At 40.1% G+C, this 22,992-nt stretch overlaps 2 protein-coding genes across 2 annotated transcripts in view; one reads left to right on the forward strand and one right to left on the reverse strand.

The window, feature by feature from the left end:
• Chrm5 (cholinergic receptor muscarinic 5) overlaps positions 1-21,792 on the reverse strand; it is a 75,579-nt gene extending 53,787 nt beyond the window's left edge. Inside the window, exon 1 of the mRNA XM_008841149.2 lies at positions 21,623-21,792. The gene's annotated coding sequence lies outside the window, so the exon portion shown is untranslated. The remainder of the gene's footprint in view (positions 1-21,622) is intronic.
• The window catches only part of Aven (apoptosis and caspase activation inhibitor), a 178,866-nt gene that overhangs the window by 35,483 nt on the left and 120,391 nt on the right, over positions 1-22,992 (forward strand).

Below are 22,992 nucleotides of genomic sequence, written 5' to 3' on the forward strand. Positions count from 1 at the left end.
AAAAGCAAATAAACCCCATGAAGTTGTAGCCAGTTTGTTTTCTTCATCTATTATGTTGACTAAATTTTGTATAGTCTTTTTCTTGTGTTTTTATAAGGGCCTAATTTTTATAAAAATTTATAATAAAATTATTATGAATAATCTCTCTGGTTTTGTTTCTGTTTTTTTTTGAGACAGGGTCTCTCTGTAGCCACAGCTGGCCTAGAACTTGCCACGTAGACCAGGCTGGCCTTCATCTCAGAGATCTGCCTACTGAGTACAGGGATTAAAGGTGAGCACCATCATGCCCAGCCCATGAATAATAATCTTGTGTAACAGAAAATAATTGCATTGAATTCTATTTTTTTTTTAACGTTATGATGAATTTGTCTCCTTGGTAGGAATACATGAGTCAGATCTGTCAGATGATCAGGCACCTGGACTTTCTGGCAGGCTGCTGTTCCAGAGAGTTGTGGAAACTTTCAGTTTTAGAAAGAGAAGATGCCTCAGAGGGTTATTGAACACTACTTAAGCTCCTATTAGTGAATATTTCCAAGAAACTAAGAGAGTGAATTTTAAAGAGATTGACTATGTACATGGTTGCAAAATTATAGCTTGTTAAAGTCTAGCCAGTGCCTGAGGCAGGGGTATCATGTGTCTTGTCAGGTGCTGAGGATTCAGAAATGCCTATAGCACATTTTCCGCCTTTAAAAATGCTGTTGGGGGAGCAGATCTGCCATGGCCCTGAGTTTCCTGCAGGTTCTTACTGGATACGTGAAGCATGCAGGGCCCTGGCTGCTCTTTGTCCTGGGCAGTCTCACTGTTGTATTTCAGCAAGCAACCTTTAGAGGAGATATTACTCCTCTAGGCAAAATCCTGGTCAGTTCCACTAACTTTCAGAGCACTAAGTCCCTAAGCTCAACGGTGCTTTTCTAGAGCATAACCCACTGTATTTGCAGGCATCCAGGATGGGCTCTATCATTGCCCTGAAGAACCAGTGAAAATGGATGTGAAGCCTGAGTACAGCTTTGATGTGAATGATAAAATCCTTTGTGACTCATGTCACAAGTAAAGAAATATCTCAGACCTTGCATAGCAATTGGCAAAGGTCACTTGTTAGGTACCACAGATGAGAATGACACATGCATTTGACTGTGACAGGTCTAGAGTGCTCTGAGATACTGGGGGAGGGCACCTAGTTCAGTTTGGTGGAAGTCAGGTAATCTCTTTAAGCTTCACTCTTAATTTCTCTTTCTAAAATTGAAAGTTTCCTCAATTCTCTGAACAGCAGTCTACCAGAATGCTCCAGTGCCTGATTACCTCACAGATCTGGATTATATATTCCCACCATGGAGACAAATTCATCATAATGTAAGGAATTTGGAATTCTGTGCAGTTAATTTCTGTTATGCAAGATTATTCATATCCTCACATTTTATTGAAAGTTTCTATAAAGATAAGGCAGAAGATTCTAAAACACATCAATCAAGTGTTAGGTCTTTTTGTCTTAAGTGTGATCCAGTACCTGGTATATGACTCATGACATCAAGCTTTTGAAGGAATGAGCATACTGTTACTGGTTATAATGCGCTGCATTGTAAGTCCATATGATGCCTGTAATCCCAGCACATGAAAGGAGGCTGATTCAGGTGGATCTCAAATTTGAGGCTAGCCTGGGATAGATAGCAAGATTGAGGTCTGCCTGGCACCCAGGCCTTGTCTTAAGGAAAAAGAAAAATTCCATATGAAACAGGTGTGGTAGTGTGCACCTGTACTCCCAGCAAGTTGAGAGATTTATCCAGGATTTCTTGAGGTTAGCCCGGGCAACCTAGTGGAACTTCATCTTTTTTTAAAAATCAAAATTATTTTTATTTTATGTGTATGAGTGTATCGCCTGAATGTAGGTAGACGCACCCATGTCATGTAATGCCTGCAGAGGTCAGAGGGCATCAAATCCTTTGGGACTGGAGTTTAGGACAGTTGTTAGCCACCATGTGTGTGCTGGGAATTAAACCAGGGCCCTCTGCAAGAGCAGCCAGTGCTCTTAACTGCTGAGTCATCTCTCTAGCCCCGGTGAAACTTCATCTTGACAACAACAAAAAATGTCCAGGGTCCATGTGTTTGTTATTAAAGTTCATCTTCTAAGAGCCTGAAATCTTGGGAAGATAGTGTTCAGTGCAAAGTATCTCAGGAGCCCAGCATGAATCTGTTTCGACAGTGAGGAACATAGTTAAGTTTGCAGAATGTCTTGCATGGAGATACCCAATTAAAAACTTTATTTCTGACTAGTTTTTATATTTTTCAGAAGAGTTATAAAGATAAAGTTCACTTGGACCCCTTGCCTAGTTTCCTCTAATGTTAGTGTCTTTTTCTAAAAAAATTACATTTGGCTGGGTGTGCTGGCATGCACCTTTAATCCTAGCCCGTGGGAAGCAGAAGCAGGAAGATCTCTGTGAGTTTGAGGCCAATTTTTTTCTACATAGTGAGTTCCAGACTAGCCATGGATACACAGTGAGACCCTATCTGAAATCCAAAATTGCATTTATTTATTTGGTGTGTGTAAGTCACAGGTCAACTTCTGGGAATCATCATTTCTCGCTTTCTGCCTTGTGGGTTCTAGGGATTGAACTCACAGGTCATCAGGCTTGGCAGCAAGTTCCTTAACCTGCTGAGCTATCTCACTAGCCCTATTGTCTTATATAACAACATCAACAATGCTACATTTATCAAAACTAAGAAATTAACATTGACATATTACATACCTCATTTGGATTTCAACTTGTCCCACTGATAATCCCTTTTCATTTTCTACTCAGGATTCTGTGTGGTACTTATTTGTCACATCTCCATAGTCTACAACTTGTGAGTGCCTCTAAATTTTCCGAAATTAACACCGTTCTTTTGTTTGTTTTGAGACAGGGTCCAAACCAGTCCTGGCTGGTTTGGAATTCACTATGTAGACCAGGATGGTCTTGAACTCACAGAGATCTGCCTGCCTTTGTCCCCAGTGCTGGGATTAAAGGTGTGCACCACCACACCAGACCTGACATTGATGCTTTTGAAGAGTGGTAGTCAGGTATATTGAATGTCCCTCAACTTGGATTTTTCTTACATTTTCTCATAATTAGACTATGGTTCTGGATCTGGGGATAGCATATCACTGAGATGATGCCTTGATAACATGACTTGTTACTGATGGCATTAATTTTGGTCTCTTGATTAGGATGCTGTCTGTCTCATGTCTCCTGTAAGGCTCCTGTGTTTCCCTTCTCATCCCTCTTTCATTGGATGTGATGAAACCTAAAGAGTCTTTTGCTAAAAAAGAAGTTGAAAGTTTGTTGGCTTGTCTTAAAATAGTGATGGTAAATAATATTTGGGGTGAAATGTTTGAATTTTGTGAATATTGTTTTTGCTTAAAGTTCAAAGAGACCAGTTCTCTTAGAATGAAGCCAAGAATTGTTTCAGACAAGAGATCAAGCTCTAATGGCTAAATACTCGACCTTTTTGTTTATACTTCATTGCACAGCCATCTATATTGTAAGTGATAGTATTGTGTCATTGGCCTTAGTAGTTGATTTTAACTTCTTGTTTATAAGTTCAATAAAGTACATCTTTTGTCATTTGTTACCATTTACTACCAGATGTGTGTGTGTGTGTGTGTGTGTGTGTGTGTGTGTCTGTGTGTGATTAACTATAATCCGTTGCTCTGAAAAGCCTGCCTTAATGTTGTGCTTCTTATGCAAGAGATAGCCTTGCTGTTGTAGAGTGCTGTCCTCTGACCCTAACAACCCTCATCTTCATGAGAGCAGCTGTGACTACTGGCAAGAGACTCTGAAGACAACGTCTGTTGACTTGACATCCCCTCATAGAAGGATGGTATGGAGGTGGTCATGGGACCCTCACCTTAGATTCTAGCCATTCTTTTCTGTACCTGCCAGCCAGTTGTATATAATGCTGTTCTAATCACATTTGACCTCATGGTCTTGGGAGGTGCTAAGGTATATAGACTATGGAGGGTTAACTTAAGGAGAGACTTCATCTATACGGCTACAGAGAAATTGTCATCTATGTTAGGGTAATACTTTTCAGTGGTGCAGCTACTTTGGGGTCATCCATGCTCTGTAAGTAACCCTCACCTATGCTCTGTAAGCCTAATAAACTTACTGGTTTCCCAGGTTGGACTTTAGTAGAATAATATGGTAGTTTCTTGTTGGTACCCTATGAGGAGAGCGTAGATGTTTATGTCTCCCCAGGGAAAGAGTTCCTGTAATAGGTGTCCATGTAATTAGGAGATACACTTTTCTACAAGTTCCCCCATAGGCACTGACGGGTGGAAATAGACATGTTCTAGCAATGCAACTGACATCCCAACACAAGTCAACCCCTTGAAAATTGGGATAATTCTAAGGTAGCCATTGTTGCTTCAGGGGTATTGCCCAAAGACTGGCCTAGAGAAATGTGGCTATTGTGTTTTTCAATTATTTTAAAAAAATATATTTTATTTTTTATTTTATGTGTATGAGCATATTGCCTGCATGTATGTAAGTGCACCTATGTCATGCAGTGCCAGTAGAGGTCAGAAGAGGGTGTTGGATCCCCTGGTACTGGAGTTACAGACAATGCTAGCTGCCATGTGGGTGCTGGGAACTGAAGCTGGGTCCTCTACAAGAACAGTCGAGCCATATCTCAAGCCCCTGTAATTTTAGATTCTTAAGGAGGAAAGACTCATGTCATTTTGATATATGCCAAAATCATTTATTCTAACAGTCATTGTCAATTATCCCACAATCTAAATGGATTTTCTTTAGATTTTTTTGAATTTAGTAATACAAAGTTAAGTGTAGTAGGATTTGGTATAGTGCTGCATATGGGTAAAGATTTATAACAGCTTCTAAAATTTACCAAATTTTCTTTTTGAAAAAAATCAAGATTTGGCAGTAGTTGGCATTCAATTAAATTGAATTTAACCATTGGGATTATTGGCCTCTTAACCCTGTGTTATCACTGTCTTCCAAAACGGATTTTAGCAATGAGTGTTATTGTCAGAAATATTTCTCTTTGTTCTCCTTTTCTCTTCTCTTCTCTTTCCTTCCCATCCCTTCCCTGTCCCTTTTCTTTTCTTTCTTTTTCCAGAGTATAACATCTTTTAAAAATTATTTATTTAATAACCACATAATTAGAAGAACCATTTCATTACAACAGCATTGACATATTCAATAACAATTTCCACAGCTAAGATGCATCTTTTTCAAAATTGGCTGTAAATTTTTAGGTTTACAGTTGAACTATTACAGTTACACAATATTGTACTCAGTATAAACCCTATAAGACATAACATTAAATGGGGTTTTAACCTTTAAAAAAGATCTCCATTTCATTATTAAAATACAGAGTTTCATACAGAAAAATTCATTCTTAATTCAATTGACACTAAGATGTTTGCACATGCATTTCTAATCTCTATATATCTGACTATTACTAGCCACAGTTGGTTTCAGAGTATAACATTTCTAACAATCTTAGGGTCATTATAATGGGCTTTGGGTATGGAAGGAGTAGGGGTGGATGGGAGAGGGGAAATATTTTGTTGTTGTTGTTGTTTTGAGACAGGGTCTCCTTGTGGCCCCAGCAGGCCTGGAACTGGCTATGTGAACCATACTGACCTGGATCTCACAGATCTGCCTGCCTTTACCTCTCTAATGCCGGGATTAAAGGCATGGGCTACCATGCCAGGGTGAGAGGGGCAAGTTTATAGGAATTACAATACTGAAAAAGGTAACACTGTATGAAATGTATTTGTCTGGGCATGGTGGCAGGCACCTTTAATCCCAGCACTCTGGAGGCAGAGGCAGGTGGATCTTTGTGAGATCAAGGCCACCCTGGTTCACATTGTGACTTCTGGGTGGTCTGTGATTAGGAAGACCTTGTGAAAAAACAATCAACAAAACAAAAATATATTGGGGCCAACCTCTCGATGATGTTGACAAATAATGACCTTAATTTAAGCCAGAGAGGATAAAAAGGCATAGATTTAAACATATGGATTAGAATAGCTCTTATTTAGAGAATCCCTTGCTGAGTAGTCACTACTTTTTATACATTTAATTTAAATTCAGAATAACCCTGCAAGGTTAGACTATCTTACAGATGAGGTAAATTAAGCTTTATGAAGTTAGATAACTTGCCAGTGTCGTCTGTTGCCATCTGCAGTGTGCATAGAGTCAACTGGGCAGCAATGGGCCCTCTTGGTATAAAGAAAACGAGTCATTTCATGGTAGAGAAATTATGCTGTTTACTTTGGTGCCTTTTGCTCTGGTTGTAACAATGAAAGCTTTACTTTTTTTTTTTTTTTTTTTAACATTTATTTACTGTATCCATGGAGGGGACATGCGTATGGAGGTCGGAGGTCAGAAGACAACTTGCATGAGTTGGTTCTCTCTATCTTGTGGGTTCTGGGAATCAAACTTTAGTCGTCAGACTTGGCAGTAGTCCCCTTTACCTGCTGAGCCATCTCATCATTCAGAAAACATGATTCATGTTATTTGCTACTTGTTTCATTTAAACTGAAAAATATAAGAAATAAGGATTTATTTCTACCTTGTCTTGGATTATTATGACAGGCACTCAGGAGCTCTAACATGAAATGAGTTTTCCTTGACTGCTGATAATTATTAACTCAGGCAAAAAGATAATTAGGTGTTATAAACTATGTGTGCTGAAAGTCAAGCAAAATTCATGTGCTTCATTTTTTTTTTTAAGGAAAATTGATAAGATGCCACTCTTCTCACTGTTTTTCAAATTACTTCTTAGCTTTCAGATTCAATTATCTCTCCCAGGCAATCTTGAGAGCTGATCAAGAGGAGTGGCTGCCAAGTCCTGTAAGAGTCTTGGAAACAGTAGCAATTGTACGGTTGCTCATAGCCCAAGGTGACAAGGCTACATCAGGTTTCCAACTTGATGGTTCCATTTTAAAGATGAGAATGTGTTTATTTGCAAAGCAATTCTGAGTCCTAAGTTGTTGGAATCTTTTTGATTGGAAGCTGTGCCGATATCATTTTTTTAGGTAGGCTTCATTTAACTAAGGAAGAGCTATGCTTTTCCCTTTATGTTTTGAGGTCAGGATAATATTACAAAGGACTACTTTTCTTGATCTTCTTAAAGATTTCTTTTCATAGAGGATAAATGGGATTTGGGGACATGTACTTGTACATGTCTTGCACATAGAGAAGTAATTTTTATGTTCTATATAGACAGTGCTAAATGGGCTGAGTTGAGGGATAAGTTTGTCTTTGGGCCTTGCCTCTTCTTTTAAAAAGAAAATTGCTTTCAGTCAGGTTTTTGACTACCTGTTGTTCTGTACAAAGTCATGTGTGCCCATTCTTGGTTTGCTGCACTAGGGCACCTCCCCTAGAAACTCCTATACTTAGTTAAATATTCAGTGTATGTTCATGTTCTACATGGCCAGCAGCCTACAGCTGGAGGGATCAGAGGCTGTTGTTTGGGAGTTACTGTATCTGGAGTATAGTGTGTGGAACCATGCTGGAACGTCCTTGGAGAAGTAAAGCCACAGGTATGATGGAACTATTTTAGAGCAGGCTGTGCCAATAAGGTCTTGTCAAGTTAAGACATTCCCACTACAGTCATCTCAGAAGTTAAGCTACTAACAAAAAGGCATTAAATCCAGTCTGTGTGGGAGTACTCGTGCCTGCCAGCTATATAGTATTACTCCTAAATAAGGATTTGCTGCTCATGATGCAGGGTAAAGGCATCTTTAGCTGTACATGCTTGATATCCTTTATTTCATCTCTGCTCTGCCTCGTGGCCATGAGTCATATTAGTTTCCTATGGGATCATTTTGAAAAGCAGCACTGATTCAACCAGGAAATCTTAAGTCTTCTCCCTTTTTATTCTTGTCCTTACTTTTCTTTAACATTTGAAGGCATGGTGAAAAAGTGAGTTGAATTTGGTTTTGAAAACTAGAGAATTGAGAAATATCATTACATGCTGAATTCGTAGCTAGAAGAAGTTACAGTTCTTAATGGATTCCTCTGATGCCACTCTTGGATCCCTTGAATCGCTCCTGCTTTTCTATGAACTAACAATTGTTAGGAAAAAAAAAATGTACTGGCGTGTAAGTTGTTTTTCTTTGACCACTGGAGATGCCTGCCTTTTCTCTGCATGTGCCATTTTTTTTTTAAAAAATTTTAAACAAGTTTATTTAAACAACATGATGCTTGACTTGAAGGGAAACTATCTAGGATTCATTTTCTTTCAAGAGTAATTTACCCCTGCTTAAAGACAGATTACTCTACATGTAACATCTAGGTACAAAAAAGTTATAAAATTGTCCATGGTTTACAATGATAACATTAAAATTCTTCAGTTGAGCAGGATATTCAAGGATTTTGTGTTGTTGGTTTTTTTGTTAAAACAACAAGAGCAAAATAACTTGCTGTGATAGAAAGATAAGAGCTGTCAGAGCATGCCACTAATGGAGAAGGGGAGATCATCACAGAACCATTCTTTCCCCATACCATCTCAGAGTATCAGAGTCTCCTCAGCTGCTGCTTCACAGAAGAGGTACCAGGTCCGCATTGAAGAAGGCTGTATGTGCCATTTAAGATTCCTGAGGGTGCCAAACTACTCTTTTGTTGTCTAAAGTTGGTGTGCTACAGGCCACTGGTGTTTCTCCTCATTTTTCAATGAATCATAGGATGTCCATTTCAAATGATACAATTGCCAGATGTTCACATTTTAGATGGGAAAACTGATGTTCATATAGGTAGCAGTTAACCTAGGACCATACAGCTAGTTGTAGGAAATAAGCTGCTCAAATAAGCTGCTCAACATTTTCTGTAGCTTCACAGACACTGCAGTTTCTAAGTCATAGCAGCAAACAGCCATTTCAGTTTCAATTTTTTACTTCAGGATGGGATTTAGGAGTTGAGTTCTTCATGATTTTGCCTTTTGGGGTGAGCTATAATTAGCTATAAGCACACACACATATACAGACATATACATGCATATTGCTTAGTTATACACACACAGACATATACATGTATATTGCTTAGTTACATACACACACACACACACACACACACACACACACACACAGAGTCTTCCTGTAGCCCCAGGTGGCCTGGAACTCACTATGTAGAACCAGGCAGTCCTGAATCTCACAGAGATCTACCTGCCTCTTCTGGGATTAAAGGTGTGTGCCACCATGCCCAGGGTTGTTGTATCTTTTTTTGACTTAGAGTTTTACTTTGTAGCCTAGGCTGTCTAGGAATTCACTGTTAGTCTAGGCTGGACTTGAACTTGCAGCAATCCCCTTGTCTCCGCCTCTCAAATGTTGGAATTACAAGTGTGAATCACTGTGTTTGACTCTTGGCCAGGCCAACAGAATATTTTCAGAATTGAAATTCAGCATTTTCTCAAGTACATAGACCTTCCTAAACAGGTCTACAGTGGTTGGAAAAACAACTGTGCAGTTCTATATGAGTCAGCGGGTCCCTTTTATTACCTGTTTTTGAACTTGCTTGCTCCTCCTCTTGTTCTTACTCCTCCCTGGCATGGCCACATACTTCTTTCCCGTATTCATGTTTTAGATGTTTGCTCTTGCTAGAGTTGGGACTCAGGGTACAGTGAGCATTACTGGGGCTGGAGAGATGGCTTAGCGGTTAAGGGCACTGGCTGCTCTTATAGACGACTTAGGTTTGGTTCCCAGCACCCACATAGCTGCTAATACCTGTCCGTAACTTCAGTTCTAGGGGATCTGATGCTCTCTTCTGACCTTCGTGAGCATTGTATTCACATGGTCCACTTACATACATGCAGGCAAAATACATACACAAAATATAGGTACATAAAATTTTAAAGTGAGCATCACTCTGGTTTCTGTCTTTCCTAATCTTCCAGTGCTTTTTAGATATAGGAATCATGGGAAAGGGAAATGATTTTCCATTTTTCTCAGACCAATTAAGGACCCATTTATTCCATGTAGGTTTCATATCCACTTTTAAAAAAAAATTATTATTTTTATTTTATTTATGTGCGTGTATTGTCTGCATGTAGGTAAGTGCACCTGTGTTGTGCAGTGCCCGAGGAGGACAGAAGAGGCTGTCAGATCCCCTGGAACTGGAGTTACAGACAGTTGTTAGCCGCCATGTGGGTGCTGGGATTCGAACTCGGGTCTTCTGCAAGAACAGTCAGTGTTCTTAACTGCTGAGCCATCTCTCCATCCCCTCATTTCCACTTTTTAATGTACTTCCTTTATTTTTTAAAAAATCCCTCCTGAGTCCTGTGTCTACAGTAGATTTTTCAAAGCACAGTATAGTAGCAGAGCTCAGCAGATCCTGACGGCACCTAAGCTACTTTATTTATAAGGGCCAGCCATTATTGGGTCTCTGCCTGGAGGGAAATCTTGTCTTTACTCAGATCTCTGTTTTTCTGCACCAATTCCTTTATAGTTTTAAATAGGGATAGTGACTTTTGAAACAGTCCTTTCTAATGTGAATTTGGATCTTGATGCGAGGACTCTTTTACATTAAGATCCTATTATTGGAATATATGACTCTCCATTTGCAGAAATCATCAGACTCTCAAGGCTCAAAATTTCACAGATGCAGTTATAGAGCTTCAATGAGGAGATGAGTAAGCATGGACCGCCCTTGCTATCAGACTGTCCCAAAGGAGAGAAAAGATGCCAGCTGTGCTCCTTGTGGCCACTGAGCTGGGATACAGCAGCTTTAAGTGTGCTGACCCAGCCTCCTAACAGGAAGATGTGCACAGTGGAATTTGTGGTGGTGTGTGGTATTTAAGGGAGGAAGCGATGAGCAGTGGAGGATTTGTTTGAATCCTACATATGGGTGTATATCTTGATGTAACTGCAGGAGCTGGTGAGGAAAATTGAAAGGAGGAAACACTGGGGGTAAAGGAGAAGGAGCTCTAGAGAAGGGGATAGTAGGAGACAGGTGTTATCAAGAGGAAATGGGGCAAAGGAGGGTTTTTCAATTGGGGAGGGAGTAGGGAGGCTTATACAGGGGGAGAGGAGAGATAAATAATGCTTAGATGGAGTGAAAAAACCAGGGGGAAATGTTGGTCAGGAAAGTCCAAGAGACTCCCAAAATAATATAGGCTATTGCTATTGCTACAGCCCTTGATTGCCTCCTAGAATTTGAAGGTAAGATCCTGTTGTTGAAGACAGGCCATACTCTGGACACAGGACTTGGAGCAATCAAGCAAAAACTGACCTGGAAGCCTCCTCCTTGAAGACTAGCTCTTATGGTATCAGAGGAGACTGTGTAAATTACCAAGGAAGAAAACCAATCAATGGTTCTACTCAACTGTAAAGCCAAATAAACAACAATGACTGACCCAACAAACTATTGCTACTGGTGCAGTAGTGGCAGTTTTATCTTGGAGGTAATCAACAGCTGTCTAATTGGAATTAAGGCCCTCTCAATGGGAGGGAACTTATGTGTGGTACTGTAAACAGCCAAGTGCATATTGCTAAAGAGGCCATAGATCCTAGAGAAAAACCTACTTTTGCCACATCCAATGTAATTTCTTATTGTATTCTAAATATGCATCCTTATATTTACACACAAGTGTACCTCTCACTGTTCATCAAAGAAGCTTTTTTTGGCAATAGACAGAGACCAAGACAGAGTTCCACAACCAGTTAAATGCAGAGAATAAATGTTTGTGAGGCGCTTAGCCCTAAGTGACACACCTTTGATGCAACCTCTGCGTATAAGATGAATGCATCTCTCAACTTTCACTAGAGAAATTTCTTTACACAGTAGATCATGATTAGCACAGAAACCCACAACTGGCCAGTGTTTGGTGAACAAGGAGCTGTAGAGTGCTTATCTTTGAATGGGACACCTATTTCAAACTTTTGCCTCCCAAGGCTCTGGGATCATTGTGGAAGAGGGTTGGAAAGACTTTAAGAGCCAGAGGTGGTGGATGACCTCAAGGAACCAAGAGTTTTCCAGTCAGCTGCTCCGTTACACATATGAACTCAGCAATTGTTGCAGCATGCACAAATCCCATGCAAGCTCAAACCAGACAAAATCCCAGCATAGACATGGGGAAATGGGTAAGAAATCCCAGCCAAACCTAAGGAACTTTTGGCAACTGATGGCTGCTGAGGGGGAGAGACAGTTCCTTACAAGGATGGAATTCTTGGTAGGTCTACCAGGCTCCAGTGGATGGACCCACACTGAAGAACTGTATTAGTTACTTTTCTGTTGCTGTGATAAAACACTGTGACCAAGGGAACTTACAGAAGGAAGAGTTTATTTAACCTTAGTGTTCCAGAGGAATTAGAGTCTGTCATGGCAGGGAGGCATGGTGGCAGGAGGTGACTCTGCTTTCTACTACTGCCACCATGCCTACCACCATGACAGACTAATTCCTCTGGACGAGTAAGGTCAAATAAACTCTTCCTTCAATAAGTTACCTTCATGTAGGCATAGGAAGCAGAGGGTGACTGAAATCTGGAAAGGCTTAAGAACTCTCTAAGCCCACCCCAGTGATGCACTTCTTTCAGCAAGGCCACACCTCCTAAAACCTCCCAAAACAGTGCCATCTGCTGGGGACAAAAATCTCCAAATATTGGAGCCTATGGAGAATATCCTTAATCAAACCATCACATTCCACTCCCTGGTCCCCATAGGCTCATGACCATATAAAATGGAAAATGCATTTAGTCCAACCTTAAAAAGTCCTCATAGTCTTTACCAGTCTCTATACTATTCAAAAGTCCAGAATGCAAAGTCTCTTCAGAGACTGAAGGCAATTTTCTACTTGTAAACCCCTGTAAAATCAAAAGACAAATTATGCACTTCCAACATACAATGGGACTGAATACACATTCCCATTCTCAAAAGGAAGAATTGGGGGCATACTGAGGAAATACCGGACCACAACAAATAAAAAACCATCAGCACAAACACCAACTCTAGTAGTTCAATGTCAGACTTCTGGGACTTCCAAAGGGCTTAGATGGCTCAGTCCTCCAGCATGACGTGCAACATACATCTCTCTCTTAAGCTCGTACCACTCCCTGTATGCAGCTCTCCTTGGCAGATGTGTCATGGCTCTAGCATCTCCAGTGTCTTCTTGGGGGTCTCCACTGACAATCAGTCTTTACCTTCACAGCTTCATGCAACAGCCTGTTGGGGGATTTCTTTATGCAGGGATGTCCCTGATGCACCCTTCCTGGCCTTGGCAGCTCTCTGAAACTATGGAGGAAGAACTGATGACATTTTCATTCCTTTAAAGCCAGCACCGCATAAATGACACTGCCAAGTTCAGCTGTGGTAGACTCTGGCCAGCTTCATTCACAGTACCAGCAGCTTTTCTATGCTGTGGTTTTCTAGGAGTAGAAAACCCCTCAGGCATGTTCTTTTACAAATTGTAGGCTTAGCTGTGTGTAGTCTTGCCCTGAAGGTATGCTTTCCATTGTTTAAGTGCAAATCTCTAGGCCTCTCTTTAAACACATTAATCTCCTTACTTGTCTGCAACATTAATTTTCCTAGTGCTCTTTTTCAATACAAACTGTACATTCTGCATTTCTTTTTTAAAAAATTTAATTTGTTTTTTATTTTATGTGTATGAGTGTTATGCCTACATGTGTGTAAGTGTACCCATGTCTTGCAGTGCCCGTGGAGGACAGAGAGGGTGTCGGATCTCCTGGAACTGAAGTTACAAACAGTTGTTAGCCACTGTGTGGGTGCTGGGAGTTGAACCTGGGTCTTCTGCAAGAACAGCTAGTGCTCTTAACTACTGAGCCATCTCTCCAGGCCCCCAACCCCCCATTCTGCATTTCTTTTTGCTGCATTTGCTTTATTTCACTGTAGATCTATATACTATTCACCATTAATAGCCACACCACCATTTCTATGTTAGACTGTCTTGAAATTTCCCCTGCCTAAGAAATTAGTCCATTGCTTTTCAACTTAGCCTCATGGAAGCTCTTAGGCTGTGGGCAGGCAGCAGCCAGACTCGGTCAAAATATCCAAGTTGCTGCTTTATGCCTTATTTCCTTCTGGAACTACTTTACTCTCAGCATTACTTTCTTTCAGGCTCCTGCTAGAATAGCCCATTAAGCTCTGCTTATAGCATTTGTGTTCCCAGGGGTTCTGGTTCCTCCAAGGGGCAGGGTCTGCTGTGGAGAATTGGCTGTGGAGAGTTAGCCATGGAAGGAGGGGCTTGTGGTGCCATCTTGGGATGGAAGCTGTGAGCTGCCAGGAACGCACAGTGGCGGCAGGCATGGGGAACGCATGGCAGCTGGGTGTACTCAAGGGCAGAATGGCCTGGCACTTATGGACCTGGGGCGAGACTGCTGGCCCCTGAGGCGTGGGCTAAAGCTAGTGGTGACTGTGGGTGTGCGTGGGAGCGATCTGATGTGGAAGGCTCTGAGCTGTGGTGTGGAGCTGAGTAGCTCGGAGCTAGGCACTGGGTGCTTAGTTCCTTTGTAAGTCACCTTACACTTCCCCCCTCTCCCCCACGATAATAAATGCACATAAAGATATGTTATAGCCAGGCATGGTGGCTCATGCCTTTAATCCCAGCACTTGGGAGGCAGAGGCAGGCGGATCTATGTGGGATCTATGTGAGTTCGAGGCCAGCCTGGTTTACATAGTGAGTTCAAGGACAGCTGGGGCTACAGGGAGACCTTGTCTCAAAAAGACCAAAAAAAAAAAAAAATGTTATAGGGTTTGTATGATAGCGCAAAAGACCCAGAGAGAACTCTGGTGACAGTATTCAACTGCTTTTCTAGTCTAAACTTCGGAAGTCTTCCACATTCCTCCAAACCCCACATGGTTGGGGTCTTCACAGCAACACCCCATTCCTGGTACCAAATTTTGTATAAGTTACTTTTCTATTGCTGTGATAAAACACCATGACCAAGGGGACTTATAGAAGGAAGAGTTTATCTGAGCTTATGTGAGAGGAATTAGAGCCTGTCATGGAGGGGAAGCATGTTCAGGAGGTGGCTGGAGCAGGAGCAGAAAGCAGGGGCGTACATCTTCAAGTAGACACAGGAAACAGAGGGTGACTGGAAATCCTTCAAGGTTTAAGAATTCTCAAAGCCTGCCCCCAGTGGCATGCTTCCTCTAGCAAGGCCACACCTCCTAAAACCTCCCAAAACAATGCCACCAACTGGGGACAAAATGTCCAGATGGAGCCTATGGGGTCATTCTCATTGAAGTCACCACAAGACATTTGGGGACACAAAGCCTACTCTGTAGCCCTTAATAGCTATACATATATATATGTATGGATGTGTGTGTGTGTGTGTGTGTGTGTGTGTGTGTACACAGAGTACATTAATTGGGTGAGGGCAGGTAGGGGAGGTTCAGATAGGGGAGGGGGTCAAATACCATCAAATCATATTGTATGAAATTGCAAAAATTCAAAAAATTTTAAAGTTTCAATTATATTGGAGCTCAAATTTAAATAGTTGAGCTCTGTCTTACTCTTACAGTTAGGTAAATTACAGCCTGTAGGCCTGGAATCACCTAGAGATAATAAAATGATGTATACTATGTTAGGTGAAAGTATCCAAAGGGGTCCTGCCTATTGGTGTTTTCAACTGCTCTCTTGGTTTCTCACACTGCTGAATCATTTTATGGCAAAATCTCACTATTTCATTTCTATACTTGACTTCCTGATTGCACATTTAATTTGCTGAGATTTTTCTCATTTTATTTACATCTGGCATAGTTTATCCAACCCAAATTAGAGCTGTTTAAAATCAACGTGTAATCTGTTTGAATTCTAGGTCGTGGTTGTGTGATCATTGTTGAGGCAACAGAATAATTGTGTAGCATCCCCATGTCTAATCAGTGGTGTTTGCAGCCTGTGTCCTCCTGGGCCAGACAGTATTACTACTTCACTAATTTTAGATTAGTCCTTGGCAATATTTGTTCATCAAAATGGAGACTACCTTTGTGAATCCTCTAGCTGGCACAACAGTTGCAGCACACACAACAGTTGCAGGAGTGTCCAGGAAGAACAGGAGATAGGGCGAGCAAGGGGTCTTGTGGACTACATGTGGTCTTTCTGTCTCAGGATAGATCTATTTTATAAGCTTTCTATATTGACATTTTATCCAAGATCTTGCTTGAAGGAATGTAACACTGCTAATACGTAGAATGACAAAGTTCAAAATCTTGAGTTGTACACACCGCAGGCTTTATGGGGCCCATATAGCTGAGTATCCCTGTAGAATCCCTGTAGCTGATCTACCCCAACACCTGTGGATGAATTGTAGAGCAATGGTAGCCTATGCTTACCTTCATTTCTGTCACAGAGGGTGAGGCCTGGCACAGGCTTTTGCTACTCTCCCTACTTGTAAAGAAGTCATCACTGTTGGCACAATTTTAACTGATAGGAAACCCTGAAGTTTTGGTGATGTTGTGACTTGCAGACTTAGATCCTTGAACAGATCTGGGATAAGAGGGAAGAGGATAAATGTAAGATTGAGTGTGTCACTTTTTCTGCTATCATTGTGCAATAGAAAATAAGTTACAGTATCTCTTTGATTTTTTGGCAAAATGTCTGCATTTTCCTGTAATGACTTTAATAGCAAAACCAATTGAGATCTTTTGGGACTGTTGATGAAGTTTTGGATCTCAGTACGGTACGGTAAATGTGATTTCCATATATCAAATAGTATGAGGGATAGCTATGCTATATTGTATTTACCTACTTGATAATACCATAGTTTCCTTAATGGATATGACTTCTGTAGAGCTTTTATTTCAGTATGATGGCTCCAAAAGTGTTCCCACACTGAGACTTCACTGTGAAGTCTACTTGCTCTGTTACTGGTGAAGTCAAAATGAGATATATTTTAGGGTTACTATTATACTGCCTGTTTGAGATTGTACCCGAGAAGGTATTGGAATCTGTTTTCATCATTCAGTATACCTACTGACTAACTAGTTTTGAGCATATCTGAAATTAGGCAGTAGATGTGATCATTATTCTTAAGATCTTCACCCATGAGCAATGCAGAATTTCATAGGCAAGACAAAGATAAAAAATTTCAAGCTGCCTAACAAAGTGTTTTAGGATAAGCAATATCAACAAGGCTAAGGAAACTTCTAGACATGAAAGGCTTTTCTGTAGGTATTTCAAATTCCCCAGAAATCACCACATTTAGAAGACTGTCCTTGTAACAATATGCAATTGATGGAAGATTAAGTATCAGAGAGACACTATGAAATAAGCTAAAATGGATAGGTTTCAATTATGTATTGACCAGCCTATTTAGATCATTTTGCCACAAAGTTCAAGGTTTTTATTGGAGTAACTGAACTGGGCATTGTCTCTAGCTTTACTGTTCAAAGAGTACATTATTCAGTGCTACATTTATTTATTATTTTAATTTTATGCTTATGAGTGTTTTGCCTCCATGCATGTAAGTGAACCCATGCATGCAGTATCCCCTCAGAGGCCAGAAGAGGGCATCACATCCCCTGGAATTGGAGTTATGGGTGGCTGTTAGCTGCCACATAAGTGTTAGGAACTGAATCCGGGTTCTATGCAAGAGCAGCCAGTGCTCTTAACTGCTGAACCATCTCTCCAGCCCCCATTCTACATTTCTATAGTGATAAGTAAGTAGGAAGGTCCACATATTATGATGACAATAGGTTAACATTAAATACAGATCAATAAAAGTGTTTTCTGACTGGTCTGGATTCTTGAGTTATTTCAGTAATATTTCTGATACCATATGAAAAATAGAGACTGTCAGGATTGTCTGACAACTGTTCAATAATACAGTGTAATTAACTAGCACATAGGAGTATACAAATGCTTTCAAAATTCTCTCATATACCATCATCTCAAGCAAAAGCTGTAACCGTAGATAATGAAATTCCATCTTGGTTTGTGATTATGTATGGAGATGTTATTGTTTTGTACACATAATATTTAAGTATGTTTTGTACTTAGGCTGTCACAGATGACTAGAACTTTGGACTGGAGCTATTGATACTAATCCAAAGGTAAACTGCACCTGTGTTGATGTGGAAGGCTTGCTTGGTCTGCTTTGTCCTTTGGCAGCTAGCTGTAGTTGCAAAAGTACTAAAGAGGAAAGGTGGTCTATATATATGCATGTATTTTTAAGAGGAACTCTCATTTTTATTGCATTTGTGAGCCCTGACTCATAATTCTGGAGTTATTTTTATTTCTTTGCAAATTTTCATTGAAGAATTTTATAGAACACAGTACTTTGGCTAATTAAAGAGATTCTCTTAAGGAATTTTTGTTTCCTTAGAAGGGTTAATATCAGCCTCCTCCTCACTCTGATGCTACAGTACTAGTTTGTATGCCATATTCTGATCACCCTGCCCTGTGGGATCATTTTACAGTCTATACTTAGAACCCTGTCATTGAGTGATACTGTCCCATTTTGGGTGGGGGTGGGCAATTTTGCACCTGTGCCTTGCTTTTCCTGCTCCGGTTCCACTATTGTCTGCTTGCTTACTGGGGTTTTCACTTGGATTTTTTTTCTCATCTGTTAGACTTAGTGAACATGATACTTACACTCCCTATGATGTTTCAAATTATTAGTGAGGAAAGCTGTGAAGTGGAGCATTTATCCTTAGTTGATGCTGAAAAGTGACAGACACAATGAAAGCATTTTCCCCCCCAGTTCAGCTCCTGCCACAGATCTCTTTGGTGTCTCAGTGGTGTGACTTGGAATGAGTGTGCTGGAATCACAGCGAGCTCACACTGAAAGGGTATAATCAGCCTTGATATCACAGCCACTGCCCCCAGTCCTAAACTGTGATGTCACAAACCAAAGATCATTTTCTCCCAGCAGGAAAAGTTGGAGAGGAGTAGAATGTTCATGATGAGTTACATCCTTATTCAGATTTAGTCCCTTCATAAAGAAAATGGACCGCAAGGCACAAACCTATTGACTTGTTGAAATAATCATTGAATTAAGCTGAACACATCACCATTATACTGTATTGAAAGATTCTTTCAAAGAAATTAAAACTTGAAAGTCATATAAATATAAATAAGTAAATACATACTTAAAGAACTTAAAATAGGGCTTCTTTATAAGATAAATGTTAATACATTAAAATGAATTTTACTTGTATGTCTGCAAAATTATGTTGCTTGTTTTCTCAAAGGAAAATGACTTCCTCTTTAAAGACTGGTATGACTACAGAGGCACTCAATGGATGAACTCTATTTTGAACCATATACTGGTTTTTCTTGCCTTGTAGTGTAAACTGAAAGCTTACAGCTTTTGGATAATTTAAAGGACCATAATCTAAGATGTATGGTAGTAGATATTGTTGTTAATAAGGATATCATAGTCCATTTACTCCATCTTGTTGAATCACAGAAACAATTAGCAGACTTTGACTATTCCCAAAGATCAAAAATCTCTGTTAAATCTACCAATACTATGGGAAGATTTTCATTAAAAAAACAAAACCAAAAACCTGATATTCAGGTACTCACTTAAAACCCCTTACCTGGGACTGGCAAGCTGGCTTGCTCAGTGGGTAAAGGTGCTTCTCTCCTCAAGCCTGGTGCCCTGAGTTCAATCCCACAGTAAGGTAGAACGAGATAGCTGACTCCATAGAATTTCCTCTGACCCCCACATGTGCACTGTGGCATGTATATCCACACACACATCACACACACAATATTAAAAACTTCTTACACATTTTGTATCAATGAGATGCTAAAGATAATGTTGAGTTTTCAACTTTTTAATATGTAGCAGATAATGTGTTATAAAATGAAGGAAATACAGGTTTTTCTAAATACTATTTGGAAACTGTTATAAAAGCTGCCATGGTTAGTTTTCAGAATGGACTTTTAGAGACAGGAAGGAAAGATTCATTGGCACTGATGCTGACAGACTAATTTGGGAGTGGAGTATTTAGTGTCCCTCCACCCATCCATTGTCATGGGAAGGTAAGTTATAGAAGGAAGCAAATTCCCCAAAGTGGGAGCTTCTTCATTACAATGAGTAAATGAATAAAATACCAGGAATATTATTTTACATCCCCTTTCATTCTGGGTATTAGAATTTGTGCATAATTGTAAATCTCCTTTTTGCACAGCTATTGATTTTTTATTACGATTTAAAATACTGTTTGGTATTTTTCACTTAAACTGTGTTTTTAAAGCATGCCAATTTATGAAAGATGGAGGAAACAGATGAAAAGAAGCTTTAAGGGTTCAAGTAAATCTCATAGGTTTAAAAAACAGCACTTATGTGAAAATTTAAAATTTCTAGTCACTTTTTTTCTGAAACAAATAGGTATAGTCTGTCACTACCTATATTAAAATTGGTGCTTTCATTTGGTATTAGAAAAATGACAAGTGTCTCTTAAGGACTTCAGATACAAATGATGTGTGACAATTAAGCTTATGTGTATACTGTATTAAAAAGAGTAATCTATCTCAGTATCTTAATTAAAATTTTATAACAGGAAACAGTTCAGTGAAATGGGAAAAAGGATTTCACTTTTCTTACTTTGTGCTGGGGCTCAAACCCAGGACTGGCACATGCCAGGAAAGTGGTCTGTCTACTTCTGGGCTGTCTCCCCAGAACTCACATTGATTTTCAGCCAAGTATTGAGTCACACCTTTTGATAGTTTTTCTTGGATTAGCAGATTTCTTTAGTTAGGTGTGGTGTGCTTTTGTTGTTTTTCTTATCTCCACCCTTAAAGCTAATAGAAATATGATTGTTTTAGGGCTTATTGATAAGATTTTGAACCTAACTTCTCAATTGAAGATAAAGGACAGTGATTTCATGTGATTGAATTGTTATGGAGGGAATGAAAATGTCATCAGGTGAGGGAGGACTGACAGCTCTTTTTAAGGTTTTGACATAGCCTCTTTAGAAGGCTTATTCTGCAGTGATTTCTAAGGAATTTCCAGAAGACACTCTACCCTTTAACATTCTTTCCTGGCTTCACTAGTTCTTTGTAGTTTCAACCATTGGTCTGTATGAAAACTTTTGAGGTTTTTATTTGCCAGACTTCCTTCTGTTCTGTTGTTAAACAGAAAAATGTCCCCATTCAGTCTGTTACATTCCTGGTGTCTTAAATTAGCCCTGTCCTAGTGTTCACTAGACATTCTCTCCTTTAGTGTGAATTAGAGTGACATCACAGTTTAGTTTGTTATGCTAAGAATTAAAGCTAGCCATTGACCTTTTGTAATATATTAACCGAATACCATTAAAGATGCCTATGGTTTTTTCCTTGTTTAACCAAGTGCTGTGGAAGACAAATTCTTTTGCCTATTTGGTAAAAAGCATACGTGAGCCCATTCTGGGCTCTTCTTATACAGGTTTTTTTAGGCTATTAAATAAAACATAATTAGCGTTTTTAAAAATGAAGACAAAGATGGGATAAATCCAGTGAAAAATAAATGAGATTTTAAAGATGTTTTATTATCTAGTTACGAGTGACTAGTTTATGCAGCCTAAACAGAAACAGGTGTTTACCTCAGAAGGCTTAAATCTGCATAAAGCTTAAGAGAGAACCACATGCAATTCAAAGCTACTGGCTCACTCACTGTCACAGCAGGTTTCATTTCAGTAGTCAAGCTATGAATTACTGTTATAAAATCACGTCTCACCTGGCAGGAGTCGGCTGAAGCTCAGTGGGTAGAACTCAGGCTGAGATCTCAAGCCCTGATACTTGAAATGCCTCGTCTGCTCTCCCGTGGTGATTTCTTTTGCTGGTTTGTCTTATTTCTTGCAGTGTCTCTGTGGTCCTGATAATCCCATAGCATTAGTTAGGACAGCACACAGCAGATGAAGAATCCATTTGGATAGCATTATAGAGACCAAAGGGTGAATTTTGCCTTTATCAAGTAACAGCAGTTGATCTGACCACAGCAGCGGTCAGAACTCATCACAGATTCATTGACTGTTTCAGCAGTGAGAAATCCTGATTGTTCCTGTAGATTTTTCCTCTGGACAAGTTCTGCTTGCTTGTGTTTTAGAATTGCAAATGTTCCCAAATCATGTTGCTTTAACATTATTACGTGTTCCAGACACACAGATGTTTTCTCACCTTCCTGTTTTCCTTGGCTCTGTCCTCACCAACTTTCAGTCCTTCAGCCTCCTGTCTGCAGGTGGTGATGAGAGTTCTCTTCTCCGTGTGCTCCTGTAACACATCTCTCTAGTGCACTGGTTTCTGAGTAGTGAGGGAAAATCCAAAAGGGAGTACAGCTTTATCATATCCTGGACACTGACCATCCTTGGCGTGAAGGAAGAGCTGATAGGAGCTATTCAAACTAGACAGCCAAGTGGTGAGATGATGCTTGCTTTCATACATAATGAACCCATTAATTACTCCTCCTGACGGACAGCTGTGTGCACTGACAGGCAGACAGCAGAGGAGTATATTCCACTGAAAAGTGCTTTCTGAGCAGCCTGTCAGGGAAAGGAATCCAGAAAAGGCTGTGGCTTTGGAGTATGAGCAGGGAGACTGGGCAGTAATTATTTTGACAGACAGTTAAGTGATGCATTTAGGGAGGAAAAAGAGCTTAGCACAGAGGTAGCTGGAATAAGGCTCCTAAATGCCTTTTGAACTTTACTTCTCCCTGTTTGTCTTTGGAAGCTTCTCCCGCCTCGGCTCTGCAGTGTTTACAGGTTCTGCCCAGTTGTGTTGTCATAATTTCTCTAAAGGAAGACAATTTTCAAAAGGTCGAAGATAGAAAGAGGATATTGTGAGTTTAAATATTGACCAGTGTTGGGCATGGTGGTGCACGCCTTTAGTCCCAGCCGGCATTTGGGAGGCAGAGGCAGGTGAAATCTCTGTGAGTTTGAGGCCAACCTGGTTTACATAGTGAGTTCCAGGTCAGCTGGGGCTACAAGGAGCCCCTGTCTCAAAAAGACCAAAAAAAAAAATATTATGACCTTTAAGGGATTTTTTGAGCGGAAGGCATACCTGTCTTTGTACATCTTTTGGAAACATGCATTTTGTTGCTTTGGAATAAAG

Source organism: Nannospalax galili, unplaced genomic scaffold (assembly GCF_000622305.1).
Source record: "Nannospalax galili isolate Female #2095 unplaced genomic scaffold, S.galili_v1.0 scaffold999, whole genome shotgun sequence".
In the NCBI taxonomy this organism is placed as follows: Eukaryota; Metazoa; Chordata; class Mammalia; order Rodentia; family Spalacidae; genus Nannospalax; species Nannospalax galili.